General features: G+C 45.7%; 2 long non-coding RNA genes across 2 annotated transcripts; one reads left to right on the top strand and one right to left on the bottom strand.

The window, feature by feature from the left end:
- Nucleotides 1–241: 241 nt before the first annotated feature.
- Nucleotides 242–4940, top strand: LOC146341202 (uncharacterized). The gene is made up of 3 exons (XR_014783853.1): nt 242–414; nt 2122–2697; nt 2934–4940. It is a non-coding gene; the product is annotated as an uncharacterized LOC146341202 (long non-coding RNA).
- A 12040-nt stretch (nt 4941–16980) lies between these two features.
- LOC146341201 (uncharacterized) lies at nt 16981–21697 on the bottom strand. Its single transcript, XR_014783859.1, has 2 exons — nt 21611–21697; nt 16981–17507 (listed from the first exon to the last, which is right to left on the bottom strand). It is a non-coding gene; the product is annotated as an uncharacterized LOC146341201 (long non-coding RNA).
- Nucleotides 21698–22088: the final 391 nt, after the last annotated feature.

Here is a 22088-nt window from a genome sequence, read left to right as displayed (position 1 = left end):
AACTGGTTGGTTGATATGGATCAACACAGTGGCCTTAATTTTTGGACTCCCTTGGGGGACATGGCTATGGGGGCTGTCATGATGAGCTCCACTTCAAAATTTACCACTACAGCACTGTCCAGCATGTAGGATAATAGGAATAACTCCGCATGCTTCCAGACAGTAGGGGGCAATAGAGACTATTCTGTAGTCTGATCAGTTCCTTCTCCCTGTTCCTCCTCTTCCTCTTCTTCCTTCCTGTTCCTCCCTTTTGCCTCTGCAACAAGCACCATGAAGCTCTCTCCCTGAAGGAAGCAAGTAAATATATCTCATGCCTTTACGTACTTACGCTCACACACCGAGCTTTAGGGGATGGTTGTGGTTAAACAGTGTTAGATAGCCTTCTCTGATGATGTGTATAAAAGCACTAACAAAGTAAGTTGATTTGAACTTCTTTTAAACTGGCTCTACCCTGCATTTATTGTCTCCAATACTAAATGCTGTGTCATCACACTTTCTCTATATAAAGCAACTCTGCTGTAAGTCACACCATACTTTCAAAGACAGCACAAGTCCTGATGGGTGAGAGCCAGCCCTACCATTAGGCAGAGTGAAGCGGCTGCCTCCAGAAGCTGACTTTGGGTATCATAAAAGGGCAGCAAATTGTGATATATTTGTGTTATTATATGCCTTCCTCCCAGGCAGAGGCATTTGTGGGATTTCCTGCTTCAGGTGCCAAAATCACTTGACCAGCCTTGGGTACTATGCACCTTGGCCAGGGTGGGGTGGGAGTCACTGTTTGTTGTTCTGCCTCAGGCAGCAAAATGTCTTGGGCCAATTAGTTCATCTGGCAGTTACCACCTTCTTGTGTAGCAAAGACTTCTCAGACTGTATTGCCAGGTCTTCCCCTCGCTGTCATGTTCCCTGTTTCTCTTTGGCTCACTGCACCTTTGCACGTTCCTGTGTGCAGGACTTCCCAGAACAAAAGAGGAAACAGCTCACAACATCTCAGATCAGCTGTATCCAGTGGATACATATTTATTCTACGTGCAAAATTCAAAGCCTGAGTCACCCGGATGCATATAGGCATGCGTGGATTGTGCATAACACTCTCCATTCTGGGCAATATGAGATAAGAAATCATTTTCCAAATGAAGGAAGCTTTAGGAAAAATAAAATAAAAACAAAAACATCACATGTTTCAAGACTGTGATAAGTGGAATTATTAGATTGTCATAGGGTTGTTATCTGATGACTGAACACGAATAGTGCAGGGGGTGGGCAACCTTTGGCCCTCCAGATGTTGTTGGACTGCAAATCCCATCATCTCTCACCATTAGCTATGCTGGCTAGGGCTGATAGGTCCACCAACATCTGGAAGGCCACACAGTCCCCACCCCTGGCAAAAGCGGAAGGCCTCCTGAGGGGGCATGGGTGGTTATCTAGAGAGAGGGCCTTCTCAGTGGGGTACCTCAAGACGCTCATTTGGCACCTGCCTTATTGCTCTTCTGGGACCATGCAAAGATTCTGGGTTAAATCCAGACTTAGTCATGCTTGGAGTAGACCCACTGAAATCAATGGGACTACTCTAAGCATAACTAAATCTGGATCCAATTTTTTATGTTCCCCAGCTATTTTAGATCCAGTTTTAATCCTGACCGCTTTATGTTGCTGTTATGATTTTGTGACTTTTAGGCAACAATCCCATATCCACTTACCAGGGAGTAAACCCTATTGAACTCCATGCAATTTACATCTTAGTAGACATGTATAGGATTGGGCCGTTAGCTCAGTATAGCTTTTTAATGCACATTTTAATTGTTTTATTCCTTTTTTCTAAACTGTTCTGAAAATAGAATTGAACGACAGCATAAACATAATTTAAATAAGTAATACTGTTGTAAACTGCCCAGAGAGCTTCGCCTATGGGGAAGTATAGAAATGAAATTAATTAAATAAATACTAGAACTATTGTTTTTCAAGGTTTGCCATGAAGTAGTGCTGGATCACAGTTTGGGGTTTGCACAAAAAATCTTTATGGGCCAGAATGACTGGTTGATGTTCCTCAGTGGTCAGTGAATGTCTCTTGGGGGAATTTAAAAATGGGTTTTTGATATTTTTCTCTCTCTCTCATAATACTAGAACCCGGGGTCATCCCATGGAAGCTGATTGGTGGGAGATTCAGGACAGATAAAATGAAGGACTTCTTCACACAGTGCAGTTAAACTATGGAATTCACTACCACAAGATGCAGTGATGGCCACCAATTTGGACAGCTTGAAAAAGGGGATTGGACAAATTCATGAAGGAGAAGGCTGTCAATGGCTACTAGTCCTGATGGCTCTATGCTACCTCCAGTATCAGAGGGAGTATGGCTGTGTGCACCAGTTTCTAGGAAACATGGGCAGGAGGATGCTGTTGCTGTCATGTGCTACTTGTGGGTTTCTTGTGGGCAGCTGGCTGGCCACAGTGTGAACAGAATCATGCTGGACTAGATGGACCCTTGGTCTGATCCAGCAGGGCTCTTCTTATGTTCTTATATTGACACCCAGTGGTGCTGCTAAGTAATTTTATATCCTGGATTTAATGGTCGGGGGCAGGGGGCCGCTTTAGACAGCGATGTGTATTAGTCTTTTGTGAATCACACAACTAAAATTTATCTTCGCCTCTCCACAACCACCATTCCATGTTTTACAACTGCATCTACATTCCTGATATGTTAGAACCAGGGGAGGCTGGTGGCTCCAGTTTCAGTGGGGCGGAATTCCATTCCATTCTATTCTGGATTTTAGTTACAACCAGCCAGAAGTCTAAAGGAGCTATCCAAGATGTTGGATCCATTTGGGAGATAAGGTTCAGAATCTTGGATAGCTCCTTTAGAGTTCTGGCTGGCTGTGACTAAAACCCAGAAATCTGCCCCACCAAAACTGCAGCCACCATCCTCCCCTGGTTAGAACAACAACAACAACAACAACAACAACAACTGATTTGCCAACCCTGATCTATAGAATCATAGAATAGTAGGGTTGGAAGGGGCCTATAAGGCCGTCGAGTCCAACCACCTGCTCAATGCAGGAATCCAAGTCAAAGCATCCCTGACAGACAGCTGTCCAGCTTCATCTTGAATGCCTCCAGTGCGGGAGAACCCACCACCTCCCTAGGTAGTTGCTTCCATTGTCATATTGCTCTAACAGGACGTTTTTCCTGATGTTCAGCTGGAATCTGGCTTCCTGTAACTTGAGCCCATTATTCCGTGTCCTGCACTATGGGATGATCGAGAAGAGATCCTGGCCTTCCTCTATGTGACAGCCTTTCAAGTACTTGAAGAGCGCTATCATATCTCCCCTCAATCTTCTCTTCTCAAGGTTAAACATGCCCAGTTCTTTCAGTCTCTCTTCATAGGGCTTTGTTTCCAGTCCCCTGATCATCTTCGTTGCCCTCCTCTGAACCCTCTCCAGCTTGTCTGCATCCTTCTCAAAGTGTGGTGCCCAGAACTGGACACAGTACTCCAGATGAGGCCTAACCAGTGCTGAGTAGAGGGGAACTAGTACTTCCTGGGATTTGGAAGCTATACTTCTATTAATGCAGCCCAAAACAGTATTTGCCTTTTTTGTAGCCACATCACATTGTTGGCTCATCTTCAGCTTTTGATCTACAACAATTCCAACATCCTTCTCGCTTGTAGTATTTTTGAGCCAGGTGTTCCCCATCTTGTATCTGCACATTTGGTTTCTTTTTCCTAGATGCAGAACTTGGCATTTATCCCTATTAAATGTCATTCTGTTGTTTTCTGCCCAGCACTCCAGCCTATCCAGATCACTTTGAATTTTGTTTCTGTCTTCCAAGGTATTAGCTATCCCACCCTATTTTGTGTCATCTGCAAATTTGATAAGCATTCCCTGCACCTCCTCCTCCAAGTCATTAATGAAAATGTTGAAGAGCACTGGGCCCAGGACTGAGCCCTGCGGTACCCCACTCGTTACCTCTCCCCAGTTTGAGAAGATCCCATTGATAAGCACTCTTTGAGTACAATCCTGTAGCCAACTGTGGATCCACCTGATAGTTGTTTAATCTGTATTTCAAGCATGTGAAGTTTTGCATTCTAAACTTCCTTGGATAGTCACAGTATCATGACTACAGGAATAAAATGGGAGTCCAATGTCCAGCACTAGCTGCACTGCCATTGGGACCTCTTTGGAATGCTCTGAATGGGAAAAAAGGAAGGTGCCACACTTTCTTTACCAGCACTCTGGACTTAGACTGTAGTCCTATACACTAGTCTCCCCCAACCAGCTAGCTTCCAGATGTGCTGGACTATAACCTCTGTTGTCCCCAAGTTGGCTGTGGGTGATGGCAGTTGTAGTCAAATCCATCTGGTAGGTGCCAGGTTGGGGAAGGCTGCTATACACACTTATCTGGGAGTAAGCCTACTATACACACTTACCTGGGAGTAAGCCTCATTAAGCTCAATGGGACTTATTTCTGAGTAGACATGTATAGGATTGTACTGTTCAGTGGATAACTCCCACCACAAAGATAGCTATGCTGGTCCATGAGAAAAAAAATCCCAAATCCACAGTTGGGCAATAGCTTTATTAGGACTAATCAACATTTCACAGAAATGTGCAAGCTTTCGAGTTCCCTAGAACTCTTCATCAGGCTAGGCAGAACAAAAAGTAGGAGATGAGGGAAGAAACAGAAAAGTCCAGAAATTTTGCGAGATGAGGTCTGCAGTTTAGATAGACTGATATTCGTTTCTGAAAACTGTTAGAAGAGGGACCGATAAAATTCTGCGTGTGTCTGTGAAAAGGGACAAAAGAGAGACTGTGGCATTTGAGAATGAAAGAGGTACCTTATGCTGGAGAGGATATAATGTGTGTGCCTTGTTTATGTATATGCGGTGGGACTGTTTTTGATTGTTTTTTATATGTTAAGCAAATAATTAAAACGAATCCAATGTTAGCACTTATTTCCATTTTCAGTGCACTCCAGATCATGCACAAAGAGATTATTCTTTATCTATTAGCAGCTGCCCATCTGGAAATAGCTAAATACGGGGAAACCAGGTTGGAGTACATACAGTTCTGGGATGGTTTGGCACCATCAGAGAGGTCAAGCACATCACAGCGGGTTGGTTAGGGGACCTGTATGTAGAAGAGCAGTGTATAGAGATCTGGTGCCCATTCTTATGTTATGCAATTGAGGGAGTCTATAATTTTCATCCACCAAAGTCCCAGAACTAGTCCTTTTGGAGGGATCTATTGCCATAAAGCAGAAATAGGAAACTCTTGGAGGAAAAAAAGTTCCAAAAAGTTTCAGAGCCAGTGTTGTGTAGTGGTTAGAGTGTTGGACTAGGAATCTGAAGATCTGGATTCTAGTCCCCACTTGGCCATGACGCTCACTGGGTGACTTTGGGCCTGTCACTGACTCTCAGCCTAGCCTATCTCACAGGGATGTTGTGAGGATAAACTGGAGAGGAGGAGGAGCACATAAGCCTGCGTGGGTTCCTTGCAAGAGGGAAAAAGGCGGGGTATAAATATAATAAATACATAGACTGAATGTTTACCACAAAGGCCACTGAGGAAAATGTTTGTTAAAATGGGACCTCCGTGCTCAGAGACCATAAATCATGTCCTAGAATTGTGAACGTGGAAGACACCCTGTTGTGGAGGCAGTTGAATCAGGGCTTGAAATCTATCATGGAGGTTTATAGAAAAATGTGCTTTGCCCAGCCAACATCCACTCTCGCTGAGGAATCCCCACAACAGATGTCGCCATTGGACCAGTCCTAATATTACCGGAGTACTGTTGGTTGCTGTTTCTGCATGGTCTCATGCCGGTCCATTTTTTGACATTTGGAGACTGCCTGGCAGCCTGCATGAGGCTAATGGTGCAATTTATCCCAGTCTCCTATGCCTTCAGATCTCCCACTGATTTCAATGGGGCTTTATTGTTTGTGTGCTTAGGCAAGGCAGCCTTAACAGATAAGGGCCTTGGATAACAGACAGCCTAGCCACTCCTCCGCTGTCCTAGTGCCAAGGGGAGGATCATTTGGGGAAATAAACATACCTGGATCATATCAGGAAATAAACATAACATTTACCCCTAGTGTATTTATGGCTGAAGAGGAAGGACATACAATACCTTCCCCCACCCATCCCTGTCCTTTGTCGCTTGGCCTGGAAAGCCCCTTCATATTGCGAATGAACTTTGAAGGAATTGTTCTCCATTCCCAGAAAAGTAGCTGGGAAATTTTCTCAGTATAAATATTATATTTTTTTTCTTGGTATAAATATTGTATTTTTTTCTTGGTATAAATATTATTTGATATATTATACACACACACACACCGAGTCCCCATAGTATATCAACTTTCCCCAACTGGTGCCCTCTAGAAATGTTGGACTACAACTCCCATCACCTCCAATCAGCATGGGGATGACTGGATTTGTAGTCTAACACATCTGGAAGATGCCAGGTTGGGCAAGGCTGCCATAGAGGCTGAGATGGCACCTACAAGCACACTTTCCCTTCTGGTAGTCAGTGTAGGAACAAGTAGGCCCAAGCTTAATTTTTTTGAAGAAGGTTGCTCCAAGAAATGGTTCTGGTCTCAGCAGCCCAGTCTCTTTTCAAGTGGAAGGTTAAAGTTCAGGAAGATTCATATCAGTAGAGATTTATCTCCCCATGGAAGGTTTTCTCCAGTGGGTTGCCTCATATTCTCTAGGGGGATCTCTACTCCTCAAGTTTATTGCGCATTCATGGTTGCTCACTCACTGAACTGTGCGGGTCCATTACATGACGTTGTCATTTTCCAGCCATTATTCCATGATTTCCTCCCACCTATCCCATGTTTTCCTCAAATGGAAAAAATGGGGTATTTTCCAGATATGGGCAAATGGAGCGTCATGTCCTCCCCATGTATTTCTCCCCTAGCGTGAATGAAGCACTGAGCATGGTTGTTGGGGGCATGGTCATGTTGAAGGTGGTGACAAAGGTCTGAGGGGTGTTCAGCCTTCCCACTCCTGTGCCATTTTGGCTCCTTGCCATTTTCAGCCTGCCTGTTCAAAACAGAGCAGCAGAGCAGCAGAAAGGCAGAGGGCGGGCGGCAGAGTGGAGGAGCGGCAAAGGGGCTGAGCGGCAGGGACTGGCCAAAAGCATGGAAGAGGGAGGCGGGGCCCAGGGAGATCGGTGGAGGGGCTGTCCGCATGTCAGTCCCCATCCACCAGTAATGTGCAAAGGGAGAGAAAGGGGCAGGAGCCCAGGAGCAAGTATTGCTGAACCTGGAGCATGTATAATGCCTCTTCACGGAAACATAACGCGATGGGAACAGCCATCTACAGAGAAGGAAGCACATGTAAAGGGAATCAGTTGTGATCCTGCATTTAAAACGGAAGCAGAAAGCCCCATTTTAAATGCAGGGTTTTAGGCTGGAGTAGAAATCCCCTCTGTCCACCCTAAGTTCACTAGAACCAACTGAGACTAATTGGAACAAGAACTGTATGAATTGTAATGAGGAAACTGTAAAATGTCTTTCTGAAGGAAGAAATCTGTAAAGAAATGTTTGTCTGAAGAAGTCTGTGAAGAAGTCTGTAAAGAAGTGTCTTTCTGAAGGAAGACAACTGTAAGAAATGTTTGCCTGAAGAAGTTGTGAAGCAAGTTATAAACCTGTATATCTCTTAAATCCCATATTTTTGTGTACTCATATATTCCTGTTAGGGTTCCCTGTGGTTCACACAGTTGTTTGCTTCTCCTTTGTTTTGGGGAACCTTCTCCTGCTGGTCTTTTATGTGACCCATTCAGCCAGCAAGATGATGTCATGATGTCACTTTGTCAATTTGATTTGGTTAGGTGATGACATTTTAAAACTTCCTGCCTTCACTCTAAATAGGAAAGTATTTTTGCCCCCTTTCAAAGGCCCCCAGAATTACCACCAAAATGGAGGTGGTGGTGGGATTTCCACAGGCAATTTTTTGTCATTAAACATGCCCCCTCCCAGTTTTGACCACATCATGCAAACCAGACCTGTACTAAAAGTGTTTGGAGATGCTACTGAAGTCGGTAGTGAAAAGAATGCCAGGTCCTCTGGCACCTTAACAACAAACTGGCATTAATTTTTATAGGCAACAGCCAGTCTGGGTATGAGAGGCTTGACGTGTACTGAGAATGAGATACAAATGGATATAAATGGGACCAACAAGAAAAAGTTGCAGTCTATTCTAGATAGTCCTATCAGGAGTGCTCCTGTTCAGGGTTGCAACCAGCCATGCCCTCTACATCCTCTACCTCTGGTTTTCTGTTTTTCTTTTTTCAACTGACATGCAACGTTTTGTAGCTACTGAGCATACTCAATCCTCATTGTACTGTTGTGGGGGGGCATTGACCCCTTAGGTTTGTTTAAAAAAAAACAACAACCTTCCCCTGAGCATGTTAATACTTCCTTCTTGTTTTTCAGTGGTCCTGTTTTGGTGCTAATCTAGTCGGCACTCATCATCTGAGTTTGCTATTGGAGCTTTTCTACATGAGGCATTTATTGTGTACTCGTCATTCCCTACTCACTGTTGTTTACAGGTTCTTTAGATGATGTCATGACCCTCCAGTTTCGCTTCTGTTTTTAAACATCACTTTGGGCAAGTTTTTTAGAGCAGAAAAATGCGATATTATTTGTGAAAGCTTTTTCCACTTGTGTAATTATGCTATTCTCTGATACCACAGTGCCACCTAGAGGTTATGTAGCAGAAAGGCAGGAAAGGGGATGCTCTTCTTGGATCTCAATTCTGAGACGAAACCGAAAGTAGATAGAGTGGATTAACAGCCTCATGTAGAAAAGAAAGTGTGATGACATCTCAGTGAACCTCTCAATGCCTGTGCAAATTACTGCCCTACAGTGGCCACTCTGAATACTTATTGTGTCTTTGCTCAATTGAGGGAATTGCAGGGAGCAATTGTGAAGTGAGTCTTTCTTACTCTTGTATTGCTTGTGTACTTCTGGAGGTGTCTCTGATGAGAGTTTTCATCCTTCCTTAGTATGAGTACATGGTTAAACCTGACCAAGAGCATCTCAAAGGATCCAAGATGTGACACTTTTTAGTGCACCTTGGACTCCCCCATGTGTTTCTGTCACCCCAACATGATTATTGCCATGGATGTCATCCCAGGGACCGTGTTAAATTAGTTTCTACCTCATCTGAGAAACACTCCCTTGCTGGTAAAAGCCTATCCAAAGTGAAAAATGAATTGTTGCATCTAGCAGTTGTATGAGATGTGGGTAAAACTCTGGTAAAGGAAGAGGGAGAATGCATTATACTAGATTGATCAACTTGGCCCCAGAAATATCCTGGGAAGAGACAAAGAGATCACACTTTGTCAAATCCAGGGACCAAGAAGCTTAAAAGGAAGCCCTTGCAAGGAACTCAACATCTTTCACCTTGGATGAAATGGGATAGATATTTTGATCATGGAGAGCTAGCTGATACATCAGCAGAGATAAGTAATACATCTGTAGTCTCTAGCAGGAAACATCATGCCACAATGGCTCCCATACTGCTTAGATGTATAAATCAGGTCAAAAGCATAGTCTAGAAGTGTATTTATATTCATTTTGCTGTGGAATGTATGTAATTCAGATGTTTGCACTATCCATAATAAACTTTAACTCTCTCTCTCTGGTTTCCTATAATTGGATTTGAAGTATTATATGGCATTTATATGGTTAGAACAATGGTGAACCAATCTACTTTGCAGGTAGGGTGGGATGGGGACACTTCAGAGACAGACATCCAAAAGGCTCTGGGTTCAAAGGAAACTATCACTGTCATCCTAAAATTCAAAGATTTTGGCATTTATTTGGGGGGGGGAAGTGAATTGATTGATGGTTGGAATACGAGTACCTTTATGATCCATTCATTGTAATTTTAGGTACTTTAAAGATATTGGATCAAGACATGATGTTGAGGTTATATTTCATTTAATTATAGCAGCTAGAATCTTAATAATACAACACTAGAAGGACTCAGAAATCCCAAATTTAATATCTTAGGGTACTGTCCTATTGATTGCACCCTCAGTGATTAGAAGCCCCCGAACTCAGAGACATCCACTCATCCAATGCAGGGCAGGAGGAGCAGTAGAAGCAATCTTTGTATCCCTGTCCTCCCACTCTGCAGAATTTGCTAGATGGGCTTTTTAGCCTGTCTACTGCGGGCGCTCCAGAGAGGAAGGGAAAGAGGCTGGAAGAAGCTCAGAATAACTCCTATCTTGGCTTCTCCAGTCTCCTCTCCTCCACGCCCACTGGAACACCGCCTTGTTCCCCTCTCCAAGATTGAGTTTTCAAGCTCGGAGAGGCAGCCGGCACTGTTCTCCCTGCGCCGGCTGCGAGGGGGCAAGGGAGGGAGTACAGTCTCCGACCTCGGAAGGATTTGACAGGCAATCCTATGATCCCTGAGACGCTCTCCAAGGGACCATAGGATTGCTGTCTTAGAAATGAAATGAGCTATGTTGAAATGTCTTAAAACTCACCTATTGTACATCCATTCAAGATGGCAAAAAATACACTGATGACGTGGAGTGTATTAAAATATTATTTCAATATTGGCATAAATACAGCCAAACAAGCATAACCAACCAGACTGAAATACTGAAAATCTGAAATGTGAAGGAATATTTTAGGAGTGAGTTGATTATTCAGTGAATCTGATATATAAGTAATTTTAATTTTAAAATTGCTTTTAAAATTGTGGCACATAGTGAATAAGTTTATGCATGTGTCTGTAAAATACCACACATTTTGTACCACTGATTATGGTAATAACTACTGCAATTTCTACTACCACCACCAGGGCTGGCCCTACCATTAGGCAGAGTGAAGCAGGTGCCTCAGGCGGGCGGCAGCAGCAAGGTGTCCGAGGACAGACCTGTGTGCCATGAGGCCTACTCTGCACCCCCTAAATTAGCATGCTGCAGTGTTTAAGACAGATTAATCTGCCAGCCAAGTCGTTTTTTGTGTGTGGGCTGGAAGGGGGCTCCCTCTTGTTCTTCGCCTCAGGCACCAACATGTCTTGGGCTGCCCCCTACCTACTACTACTACTACTACTGGGGTTCCCTTGGAAGCCAAGAGGAGTGGTAGAGAGCAACAGCATTGACCTAGAACAAGCTCTTTGGTTTGGTGGGGGGTGGGGAAGGTATATAGCACTCTCGATCACTGTAGGCCCCAGGAATGGGGACTATGTAGCCCTCCAACTAACTCCCATCAGCCCTCACCATTAACTATGCTGGCATGTTTCAGTCCAACAACTTCTGGAGGACCACATGTCCCCCACCCCCGCTGCAAGGGAATATAAGATTTTTAGAAACAGGTAGGGGGAAAGGAAGGCTGGTCCAAGACCTTTTGCTGCCTCAGGTAATGGACACGATGTTTCCCTCCCTCCCATTCCACGTACAAAAGCTGGCCCAACCAGCAGTTTCATCTTCAAAACTGAGGGCAGCAAGCTAGCTAAGGGAAACACACCCTGGGGCAGGCTGCATAACACACACCGTGCTAGAACATAAGAAGAGCCATGCTGGATCAGACCAAGGGTCCATGTAGCCCAGCATTCTGTTCATACAGTGGCCAATCAGCTACCCACAAGAAACCCACAAGCAGGACATGACATCAACAGCACCTTCCCGCCCATGTTCGCTAGCAACTGGTGCACATAGGCTCACTGCCTCTGATACTGGAGGTAGCACAGAGCCATCAGGACTAGTAGCCATTGATAGCGTTCTCCTTCATGAATTTGTTCAATCCCCTTTTTCAAGCTGTCCAAATTGGTGGCCATCACTGCATCTTGTGGGAGTCAATTCCAGAGTTTAACTGTGCGTTGTGTGAAGAAGTGCTGCCTTTTATCTGTCCTGAATCTCCTACCAATCAGCTTCATGGGATGACCCCACTGGGTTCTAGTATTATGAGAAAGGGAGAAAAATGTCTCCCTATCCACTTTCGCCACACCATGCATAATTTTGTACACTAGCTCTGTCTTCCAACACCTTGTTGCCATTCTGTGCCCCCAAGATCTGACACCTCACTCTAATGATAGGGCTGGCCCTAAGCTTATAGAAAACAACTGAAATCCACCAGTGGGCAGTACTTTTATGCTTAACTGTGGATTTTTATTTTTTTCTTCTTCTCATGGACCAACAAGGCTACCTTTGTGTTTTTATGTGCTTAGGAAAACAAGCAGCAATTGCCAGGGGAAGCGAATGAGAGGCTGTTATTGGCAGGAAACAAAATATTATATTCCAACAATCTTTGAAACTGCACTCCTTACCTGGGAGTAAGTCTCACTGAACTTAGTGGGACTTACTGCATATATAGGAGTGCCCTGTAAGTCACCTAATGCACTTCCCAGAAAAGGCCTCTGGGTGGCACCACATTACCAGGGAAAAAATAATGGAGGCATGAAAAGTTGTGATATATCCAAAGCAGAGCTTAATTTAGTTGTCATTAAAATGGGCTCATCTTTGGAACCTGTGAACTCAACCCCAGATCTATTTTCAATGCCATTACTAGAAAACATGAAGCGTTGCATGCTCCTGTGCACATGCAGAGTGCATTCCCCACCTTCCCATGCATAACCTATCAATTAAGATGGAGCAGATAAGGAAGGACACCTGGGTTCATTACATATTGTTCTCCAGACAAACTCTATAGAGTGGGGTGGGCAGAAGGTAGACCTACAGGTGTTTTGGACTTGAACTCCCAGAGGCCCCCACCAACATCGCCTGTCAGCAATGCCCCTGCTGGGAGTGGACATTCAAAACATTTGCAAATTGACTTTCTGCGCATCCCTGCTATAGAGTACCTCTCAACTTCTGAAGTTAATCCCAAGGGGAGAAGAAATTAACATAGTTTGCTCATGCTCTCTCTCTACATTGCTCTGTGTTTTTTCTTCAGCATACAATGGCAACAGACACAGCTTGAGGCCCAGTCTGAGAAATGTAGTTTGGGGGCAGGAGGTACGCACATGTGCTGGGGGCTAAGAAAGCTAGATTTGGGAGGTCATCGGGTGCAATAAAGGTGCAGGAACTCTGCCCTCGGACATTTGTGTAAAAGCAGATGTAGCTTCTTCTCACCTGTGTAGCACTACATCACCCTGCCCCAACCTGGTGCCCTCCAGATGTTAGACTACAACTCCCAGCATTCCTGACTATTGGCTATGCTAGCTAGGGCTGATGGGAGTTGAAGTCCAAACATCTGAAAGACGCCAGGTTAGAGAAGGCTACACTACGTCATGACGAACAGCACCTGCAAACATTAATTTTCCAACATGGCAGCTCAAGGCACAGACGCCCCTCTCCTCCCCGCTACACCCAGTGACACTACGAGGGCCTGGGATGTGGGCAGGGGGTTGTAGAGCATCAGCAGCGCAAGGAGGCTTGGGGTAAAACGGGGAGGTCAGCAGCCCCAGTTATAACAGTGTGTGGCAGTGCAGGGGCAGGCTACAAGGAGGAGATCCTTGTGGGTTGTCAGCTGGAGAGGCAAACAGGTCTTGAAGGTGTGTGGTGGTAGAGTGCCAGCCAAAATGGGACAACGTGGGACGCATAGAATCATAGAACAGTAGGGCTGGAAGGGGCCTACAAGGCCATTGAGTCCAACCCCCTGCTTAACGCAGGAATCCAAGTCACAGCATCCCTGACAGATGGCTGTGCAGCCTTGTCTTGAACGCCTCCAGCGTGGGAGAGCCCACACGAGGGTCTTTGGAACCCAGTGACCATCTGCCATGGTTTTTTCATTATGTCAGTGGTCCCAAAGTGGTTGGAACTTTGCCCCAAGACCACTGTGCTGGATCCCAAAGGGGTGCTACGTCCCCCAAATTACTTTGCCCCAAGACCACTGTGCTGGATCCCAAAGGGGTGCTACGTCCCCCAAATTACTTTGCCCCAAGACCACTGTGCTGGATCCCAAAGGGGTGCTACGTCCCCCAAATTACTTTGCCCCGAGACCACTGTGCTGGATCCCAAAGGGGTGCTACGTCCCCCAAATTACTTTGCCCCAAGACCACTGTGCTGGATCCCAAAGGGGTGCTACGTCCCCCAAATTACTTTGCTGGGGCTGAACGTAAGAACAGCTCTGCTGGATCTGCCTGGTCGGGCCCCCAGCTTTATGCCTTGCTTGGGGCCTTCCAGATGCATCCAGGAAGGGCCCAAGCAAGGCAGGAATTGCTATTGCTATACAGTCCTCCTCACTGATCCCCTCCAGCAACTGCAATCCACTGAACATGGGAGGTTTAGGGAGCAATCCTATGGCCGCTAGACAGCGGCTAGATGGCCACAGGATATCTGGTTTTCCGGGAACCGACCTCCCCACACTTGTGTGCTGCCTTGGAACAGCCTTGTCCTCCGTGCTCGCAAAGGGGCATTTCTGGGGCGGGGAGAGTGTAACTGCCTGTATGACATACCCCACGTGTCGTACAGCAGCCTCCTTGCCCGCTCTGTCCTCCTGTGGCTAGACAGCTGCGATCGGCTGTCTAGCCGAAGCAGGGCAGGAGAAACAGGGAGGGAACAATCCCCTCCATGCTTCTCCTGCCCTGCTTTGGATAGGCAGCTGCCTATCTAGATAGGATTGCTCCCTTAATGTAGCCTGTTAGGCCTAATGCCCCATTCAGGCCAATATACTTCTCCCAATTGGATCCCTCTTATTCCCCTTTTAAAGCCATCTAACCTTGTGGCAGGGAGTTCTGTAGATTAACCATGCCCAGTGTGAAGAAGCGCTTCCTTTCTGTCTGTCCTGAATCAATTTCATTAGATGACCCTGAGCTCTGGTATGGAGGCAGAAAAACCACTCTCTACCCACGCTTCCCTACAGCATGCATAATGTGATAAAACCCCTATCATAGCCTTTCCCCAGCCTGGGACCCTCCAGATGTGTTGACTACAACCCCCATTGCCCCAGCATGGTGGGGGATGCAGTCCAACACATCTGGGGGGCAAGCTGGGGAGAGGGTGGCTCTATCACAAGGGCATTGAACCACTGTCAGCCAGAGGGCTGCATTCCATTTCGAAGAAGCTCTGAGGGGCTGCATTCCCATGGTGGGCAGGGCCAAAGGCAAAATGGGCAGGGCCAAAAATGCAAGCAAATGTTTGCTTAAAGCTTCTACAGTCGGTAACAAAGCCTTAGGAGAGGCATTTCAACAGTTTAAAATGGGGAAAAGCTGCATAAAAGCTGGAATACCACCAAACAATCATTGGAAAGGGGGTGGGGGCAGGGAAAGGGGGTGGGGGCATCTGGGGAACCTGAAGGGCTGGGCTGGGCTGGGCTGGAACTCCAAAAGGGCCAGATCCGGCCCACGGGCCTGAGGTTCTAACCCCCTGCTCTATCATGTTTTCCCCCCAAGTCATATTTCTCTCCCCCACCCCTCAACTGGGGTGAATGCTCCCTCCTGGTTCTCCTCGACCTCTCAGCGGCTTTTGATACCGTTGACCACGGTATCCTCCTGGACCGCCTGGAGGGGTTGGGCATTGGAGACACTGTATTGCGGTGGTTCCGGTCCTTCCTCTCCGGCAGGTACCAGAGGGTAGCACTGGGAGAGGAGGTTTCGGACCCGTGGCCACTTACTTGTGGGGTGCCACAGGGTTCCATCCTCTCCCCGATGCTATTTAATATCTATGTGAAGCTGCTGGGGGCTATCATCAGGAGGTTTGGGGTGCAGTGTCATCAATATGTGGATGACACGCAGCTCTACCTCTCATTCAAATCTTCACCAAAGTTGGCCGTAGAATCCCTGTCCAAATGTCTGGAGACGGTGAGTGGCTGGATGGGGAGGAATAAGCTGAGGCTGAACCCTGACAAGACCGAGGTACTTTTGGTGGGAGACAAGAGGAGGCTAGGGGATGTTGACCTGGTGTTGAATGGGGTACGGCTACCCTTGAAAGACCAGGTCCGCAGCCTGGGGGTCATTTTGGACTTCCAGCTGTCCATGGAAGCTCAGGTGTCAGCTGTGAGCCGGACAGCGCTGTATCAACTCCATCTGATACGGCGGCTGCGCCCCTTCCTTCCCGACCATCTGCTCCCATCGGTAGTACATGCCCTGGTCTCCTCTCGTTTAGACTACTGTAATGTGCTCTACGTGGGGTTACCCTTGAAGACGGTTCGGAAGCTGCAGCTGGTACAGAATGCGGCGGCTCACCTGATTAAAGGCAGCCGCTGGCGAGATCACATCACTCCAGTGCTGAAGGAGTTGCACTGGTTACCAGTTGTTTTCCGGGCCAAATTCAAGGTGTTGGTTTTGACCTTTAAAACCCTATATGGTTCCGGCCCAGCCTATCTTAAGGAGCGCCTCCAGCAGCACCAGACAGGCCGCTTAACAAGATCAGCCTCGGATGGCCTTCTCTCTGTCCCATCAGCCAGGACAGCTAGACTGGTGGGGACGAGGGAGAGGGCCTTTTCTGTGGTGGCCCCCACTCTGTGGAACTCCCTCCCTAGGGAACTCCATCATGCCCCCTCTTTAATGAGCTTCCGTCATGCATTAAAAACGTGGTTGTTCAGGCAGGCATTTGGGGTGGGTTAGGGTATTTTAGAAAATGTTTTTATTGTAGAATTTTATTGTTTTAAACTGTTTTATTGTATGTTGTACATCGCCCAGAGTGGCTGGGTGACCAGCGAGATTGGCAATTAATAAATTTAATAATAAATAAATAAATTGTAAACTAACACTTAACTTCTGCTCTGCTCATTCTCCAACTGCCCTCCCATTCCTCCTGCAGTCTCTCATTCTCATCCCACGCTCCTGGGTTTATGCCTATCTGCATCCCCATGGCGCCCAGCCTCCCATGCACAAATAGCCCTTAATAGGGAAGACACACTTTCTCTACCTGCCCCTTTCTACTCAGTGACCCCCTCTCCAATTTTGACTGCGTTCCATGTGTCTGCTAGACTCCCCAGCACACCACCCAACCCTCCCCACCCCAAACCAAAACGTTCAAAGGCTCTGCATCACTGCAATCAAAAACCCTTTGGATCACATTGGGTCAGAGGAAGAAGATTTTATTTTGATAGCAGATACAACTCCAAAAGAAAAGTTTGTGTGAAAAGAGGGTTTCCCCACAGCCAAATAAGGCAGATGTCCCCAACCTGGGGCCCTCCAGATGTTTTGGACTCCAGCTCCCATCAGCCCCAGCCAGCATGGCCAATGGTCAGGAATGCTAGGAGTTGAAGTCAACATATCTGGAGGTTGGGGAAAGCTAAAACAGGGGAACGTCAAGTCTGGGTTAGCAGTAGAGGCAGCGGTTGTCATGGACCAAATAATATCATCTGCTTTCAAGGCTGGTCGAAGGGAAGGGTCAATGCAGGTTGCTTCTGCCCCTGTTTTAGAGAAGTCGGCAGAACTGGGAGGCTCTGAATGGTCCCATCTCTGCACCACCCTCCCTTCCATCCTCTGTACCAGTGGAGGCTACAGTTGGCACTGGTACAAGGGTTGGGAGAGAGAGGGGGAGAGTCTTGTATGCTCCCCTTCCTTTTGCAGTGGGTGGGAAGAGATGTTCATCCCTGTAGGAGTCTATAAAAAAGAAAAAGAGGAAGAGGATTAGAAATGCCTGGACTATGAGAAAAAGGTTGCAAAGGCAACCTGAAAGAGGCATAACATTAAAATTACCCGGAGTGAATGCTAAACTTGGTTATGAATGAAATGAATTTTCTCTAAGTACGGTGGAAGCAGATGGGAAACATTTTGTTTTAAATATTGGCCACTGGGACTGGGATTTTCCCTGTTCTTCACTCTGAGATTTCAGCCAACACTTCAATGTTCTACAATAATAAGATTCTCTACAGAAAATGCTGTCAGCACAGGGAGAACAAAATCAAAAAAGCATCATTGCTCAATATTAGGGATGCATACCACATAAACTGCAATAATTCTGTCTAAATATGTTCCTTTCAAAATTCACAGGTCCCTCATTTTCATGTTATGTTATAAAAAGGCAAATATATTTTATTATTTGATATATTTTATTAGGTGTGTGTTTCTTTAATGAGTCCTAATGTTTTAATTATAATCTATTTTATCTCTATTACTAGCTGCCTTAGGCACTATTTTAGTGGAGAAGTGGGAAATAAATGTAATAAATAAAACAAACTAGGCAAGAGTTTTCTAAATGGCAGTGTGGTGTAGTGGTCACCACGCTGAACTAGGACTGGAGAGAGCCAGGTTAAAAAAAAATCTCTGCAGATCCATTCAGTTCATTGGACAGGGTGGTTCCTGTGTTCTACTTTATAGAGGACAGTGCAATTTAAATACAGAGCACCATCAGAAGGGAAAACACCCAGCGGCCTTGAAGTTGCCTATCCAGTTAGCACCTGGACAGCAGACTGAGCAGACACACAGATGGTCACAGTCTTTCCTACTATGGCGAGATGTATTGTATTTCTGAGGATGAGATGACTATATAGTATCACCGATGCAATGAATATGGACTTGAGCACGCTCTGGGAGAGAGCGCAGGACAGGAAGGCCTGGTGTGCTATGGTCCATGGGGTCACGAAGAGTCGGACACGACTGAATGACTGAACAACAACTGTATTTCTATTGAAATTATGGACATTGTCTAAATTTGCATCTATACCTATAAATTAGCACATGCACATTTTATGCAGATCTATGTCCTCTTTTTTTTAGTAATGCATTTCCTCTTCCTTTTTTGGCAATGTCTAAGTGGCCACCCTATATGGTAGCCCTGTTCACGGAGGAATGATCCTAACACAAAGTTCGGTGAACTTCAATGATCTTAACACAGATGTGGGGACATCAAAGAGGAACATCAAGATCTCTCTACAATGATCTTTGCCATGAACAGAATGCTGGGCTAGATGGACCCTTGGTCTGATTCAGCATGGCATGTAACATCATTCATTCCTGAGGGACCAGGGTTGTTGTTTCAAGAGGATTCTGTGAGCCAGGGATGTGAGAGGGGAAGAACAGAAATTTAGGAAACCTTCAGCTAAAACCCTCCTAGGTACAAAATCTTCAAAATGTTGCACACGGTGCAAATTTCAAGCTGAAAGCTGGGTTGGGGGGGTGCATGCATGTGTTCCGTTATGCAAAACGCCCTTCCAACTCTAGATCAGCCTTCCTGCAATCTGGTACCCTCCAGGACAGGCCGGCTGGGGACAACGGGAGTTGAAGTCTAACACAACTGGAGGGTACCAGGTTAGGCAAGGCTGACCTAGATTTTTGTATAACCCAACACTTGACTCGATGTTTCCTGGAGGGCTACTAAGCACCCATCAGGCTAGTCTCTTCATGTCAAACTCACTTTTAGAAGATACCTGAAGCCCCTTCTACCGGCAGGGTGGGGGATCAAAAGGGACAGATGGCAAAGTTTGAAGTTGGCCAAAGAAAGAGAAAGCAGCTCTACACGTCTTCCTTTTTTAAAAAACTCAGGGCACCAGGCATGGTAGCACTGCCTGCCTATTTATCCCTGATTCTATTTATTAAAAAGATTTCTACTCTGCCTTTTGAGCACACAGTCCCCTAAGGCAGCCTACAAACTTGTCATTTAAAAGAACGTCTTCATAAAATAACTACACAAGGAGACAGCAGAACAACCTGCATGTTTCCATTAAGATCAAGTCCTGATAAATGCCCAGGCCAAAAAAGAATATTTTTTACCTCATGCCTAAATGCTAAAAGAGTGCGCTACGGGCAAACAGACATGGGGACGGAGTGCCACAGATGGGACACATCCCCACAGAGAAACCCTCCCCCTGGTAGCCCACCCCACAAACGGGGGTACACAGAGCAGAAATTCCACTGGCAATCTGCATTGTGATAGTTGTCTGCTATCTGCCTAACCTGTATATTTGCAGGCCTATTAACAGCACAGTCCTATGCATGCCGACACAGAAGTAATTCCCACTGATTTCAATGAGGTAAGTGGGCATAGGATTGCAGCCAACCTTTCCAAAATGCTCTCCCCCCAGGAAACTGGCCCCATAGATCTGCCTTAGAACTTCCTACTGCACACAGGAACATGAAATGGCATTATCGGGGAGAAATTATTGCTCCCCGTTAGGACTTCTTCCTCCAACAAAGCTATGATAAAGAGAATGGAATCTTCAGGTTGTACCCAATGGTGTCCTTCCGATGGAAAGGAGATCAAGTTTCCCCTCCCCCTGTAGCCCTCTAAATCCGCTCCGGAAGGCTGGGTGACCCTCCAGAGCAGCTTTGGGGTGGGTGCAGGGGGCTGAAAAGGGGAGGCAGGAAAGGGAAACCCTTGTTGCGCAAACTGAAGTCCACTTGTATTTAGCCCCTTTTACTCATACAATCTCTACACGCTCTCAGTGGGCTCAAGTTTCTCCCATGGACCTTTGTGAATCCTGACATTTCCTTATGGTCACTTTGCCCACCCAGCCAAGCTTATCACTGCCTGTCCCACCCATTTATTTTAAAGTCCATTTTATTTATGTAAAAATGTTATGCTCTGCTTTTTTATATAAAATAAACTCAAAGAGGCGTGCAAAAGTTTATGAAATACACAAAACACAATTTTTAAAAAATGTAAAAAAGGGTTCAAATTAATCAAATCAATTTATTTCAATGAAAACAAGGGTAGGATAAAAAAATCAGCATTTTTTTTTTTAAGGGATACAGAATTTTAGCCCATACTAAAAGCTTGGCTATGAAATAAAAAGATTTTAGCTGCTCGCCTGAAGCTCAAGAAGGAGTGAACCAGTCCTCTCTGGTCCATGGTATTGTAGGAAAGAAGGGTTAGGGAGTCAAGTGTCCAATTTAGGGGAGCGGGGGAGACACTTTTCTTAGGAATCATAATGGGGTGCTTTACTCATAGCCATACCCAGAAAAACATTTGACTCTTTGCTGGATGAGAAAACACAGATTCCAGCCATGGTGGAATTATGCCAAATGCTATGGGACCAGGATACAAAAACCCAAACATCCTTTAAAAAAAAAAAAAAGAGAGAGAGCGAGAGAACAGGATCTTACAAAGTCTTCCTGAAATCAGAAGAATTTCCTGTAAAGTCATGTTCTGGTCCAAGAAAATCAACTCTGAGTATTCCACAATAGCGGAGGTTAAAAATGTATTTGTTTTATTTAAACAACTTGTACCCCCCGGCCCCTATACAATGTAGCCGACAGCTGATAACCAACTAGGCTTGCCACCCAATTAAAAAAAAAATCAGTTCACTAAGTGCAGGAGCTTTGGGCTGCAATTCTAGCTATACACACTTACCTGGAAGTAATTCCCATTGAACACAATGGGACTTACTTCTGATTAGACATGTATAGGATTGTGCTGTCAGTTCAATGATTAATAGATTAACAGCATAATCCTGTACATGTTTACTCAGAAGTAAGTCCCACTGAGTTCAATGAGAAGTGTGCAGTGAATTGCAGCCTGATGTAAATTCCCCCTTCTCTCACACAGATGGGTTGTTTCTTTTAAGACACCGTTTGCTATCGGCAATTTTTGTAAGTACTTGGGTAAAATACATTTAAATAATGAAGAATCTGATTAATCAGGGCAACATTTTAAGTCAATAAACATGTTTTAATTGATTGATTTTAACTTGGCAATTAGATGCCACAGCCCTACGTACAAACACACTTACCCATTCAAAAAATACGACATAGATCATTGTACTTACCTCCTACGGTCATAGAGCAGTTGGTGACTCTCCACTGTTTTGCCCACAACCCTGCCTGGAAGTAGGACAGCCTTGACTTAAAATCATCCCCAGCAAGCGAGCCTCACCAAGATGAAGATCCTTCCCAACTGGAATGTGAAGGCAAAACCTACATGGACGACTAGAACAGCTTTCCCCAAACTGGGGCCCTCCAGTTTGTGCTGGACTACAACTCCCATCACCCCACACCAGCATGATGGGAGCTGTAGTCTAACACATCAGGAGGGCCCCAGGCTAGGGAAATCTGGGCTCGAACAAACGTTCAGGTTTGCTCTAAAAACTGCTCTTCGCTGCTTTTAGACACAGCCACCCACGTACGCAAATAGCATCAGAGAGAGAGAGGACAGCTTGCCCGCCTCTAGTGAGCTTGTGGCTGAGGTGAGATCTAAAGTGAGGACTTCTCAGAGCGGAATCTCAATGTGTCAAAATGCTTTGCAAG

The sequence above is a fragment of the Heloderma suspectum genome, chromosome 6 (assembly GCF_057233095.1).
Source record: "Heloderma suspectum isolate Gila_16-S chromosome 6, 16-S_ref, whole genome shotgun sequence".
Classification (NCBI taxonomy): Eukaryota; Metazoa; Chordata; class Lepidosauria; order Squamata; family Helodermatidae; genus Heloderma; species Heloderma suspectum.
The sequence above is the reverse complement of the archived record's forward strand: the minus strand, read 5'-3'. Positions and strand labels throughout refer to the sequence as shown.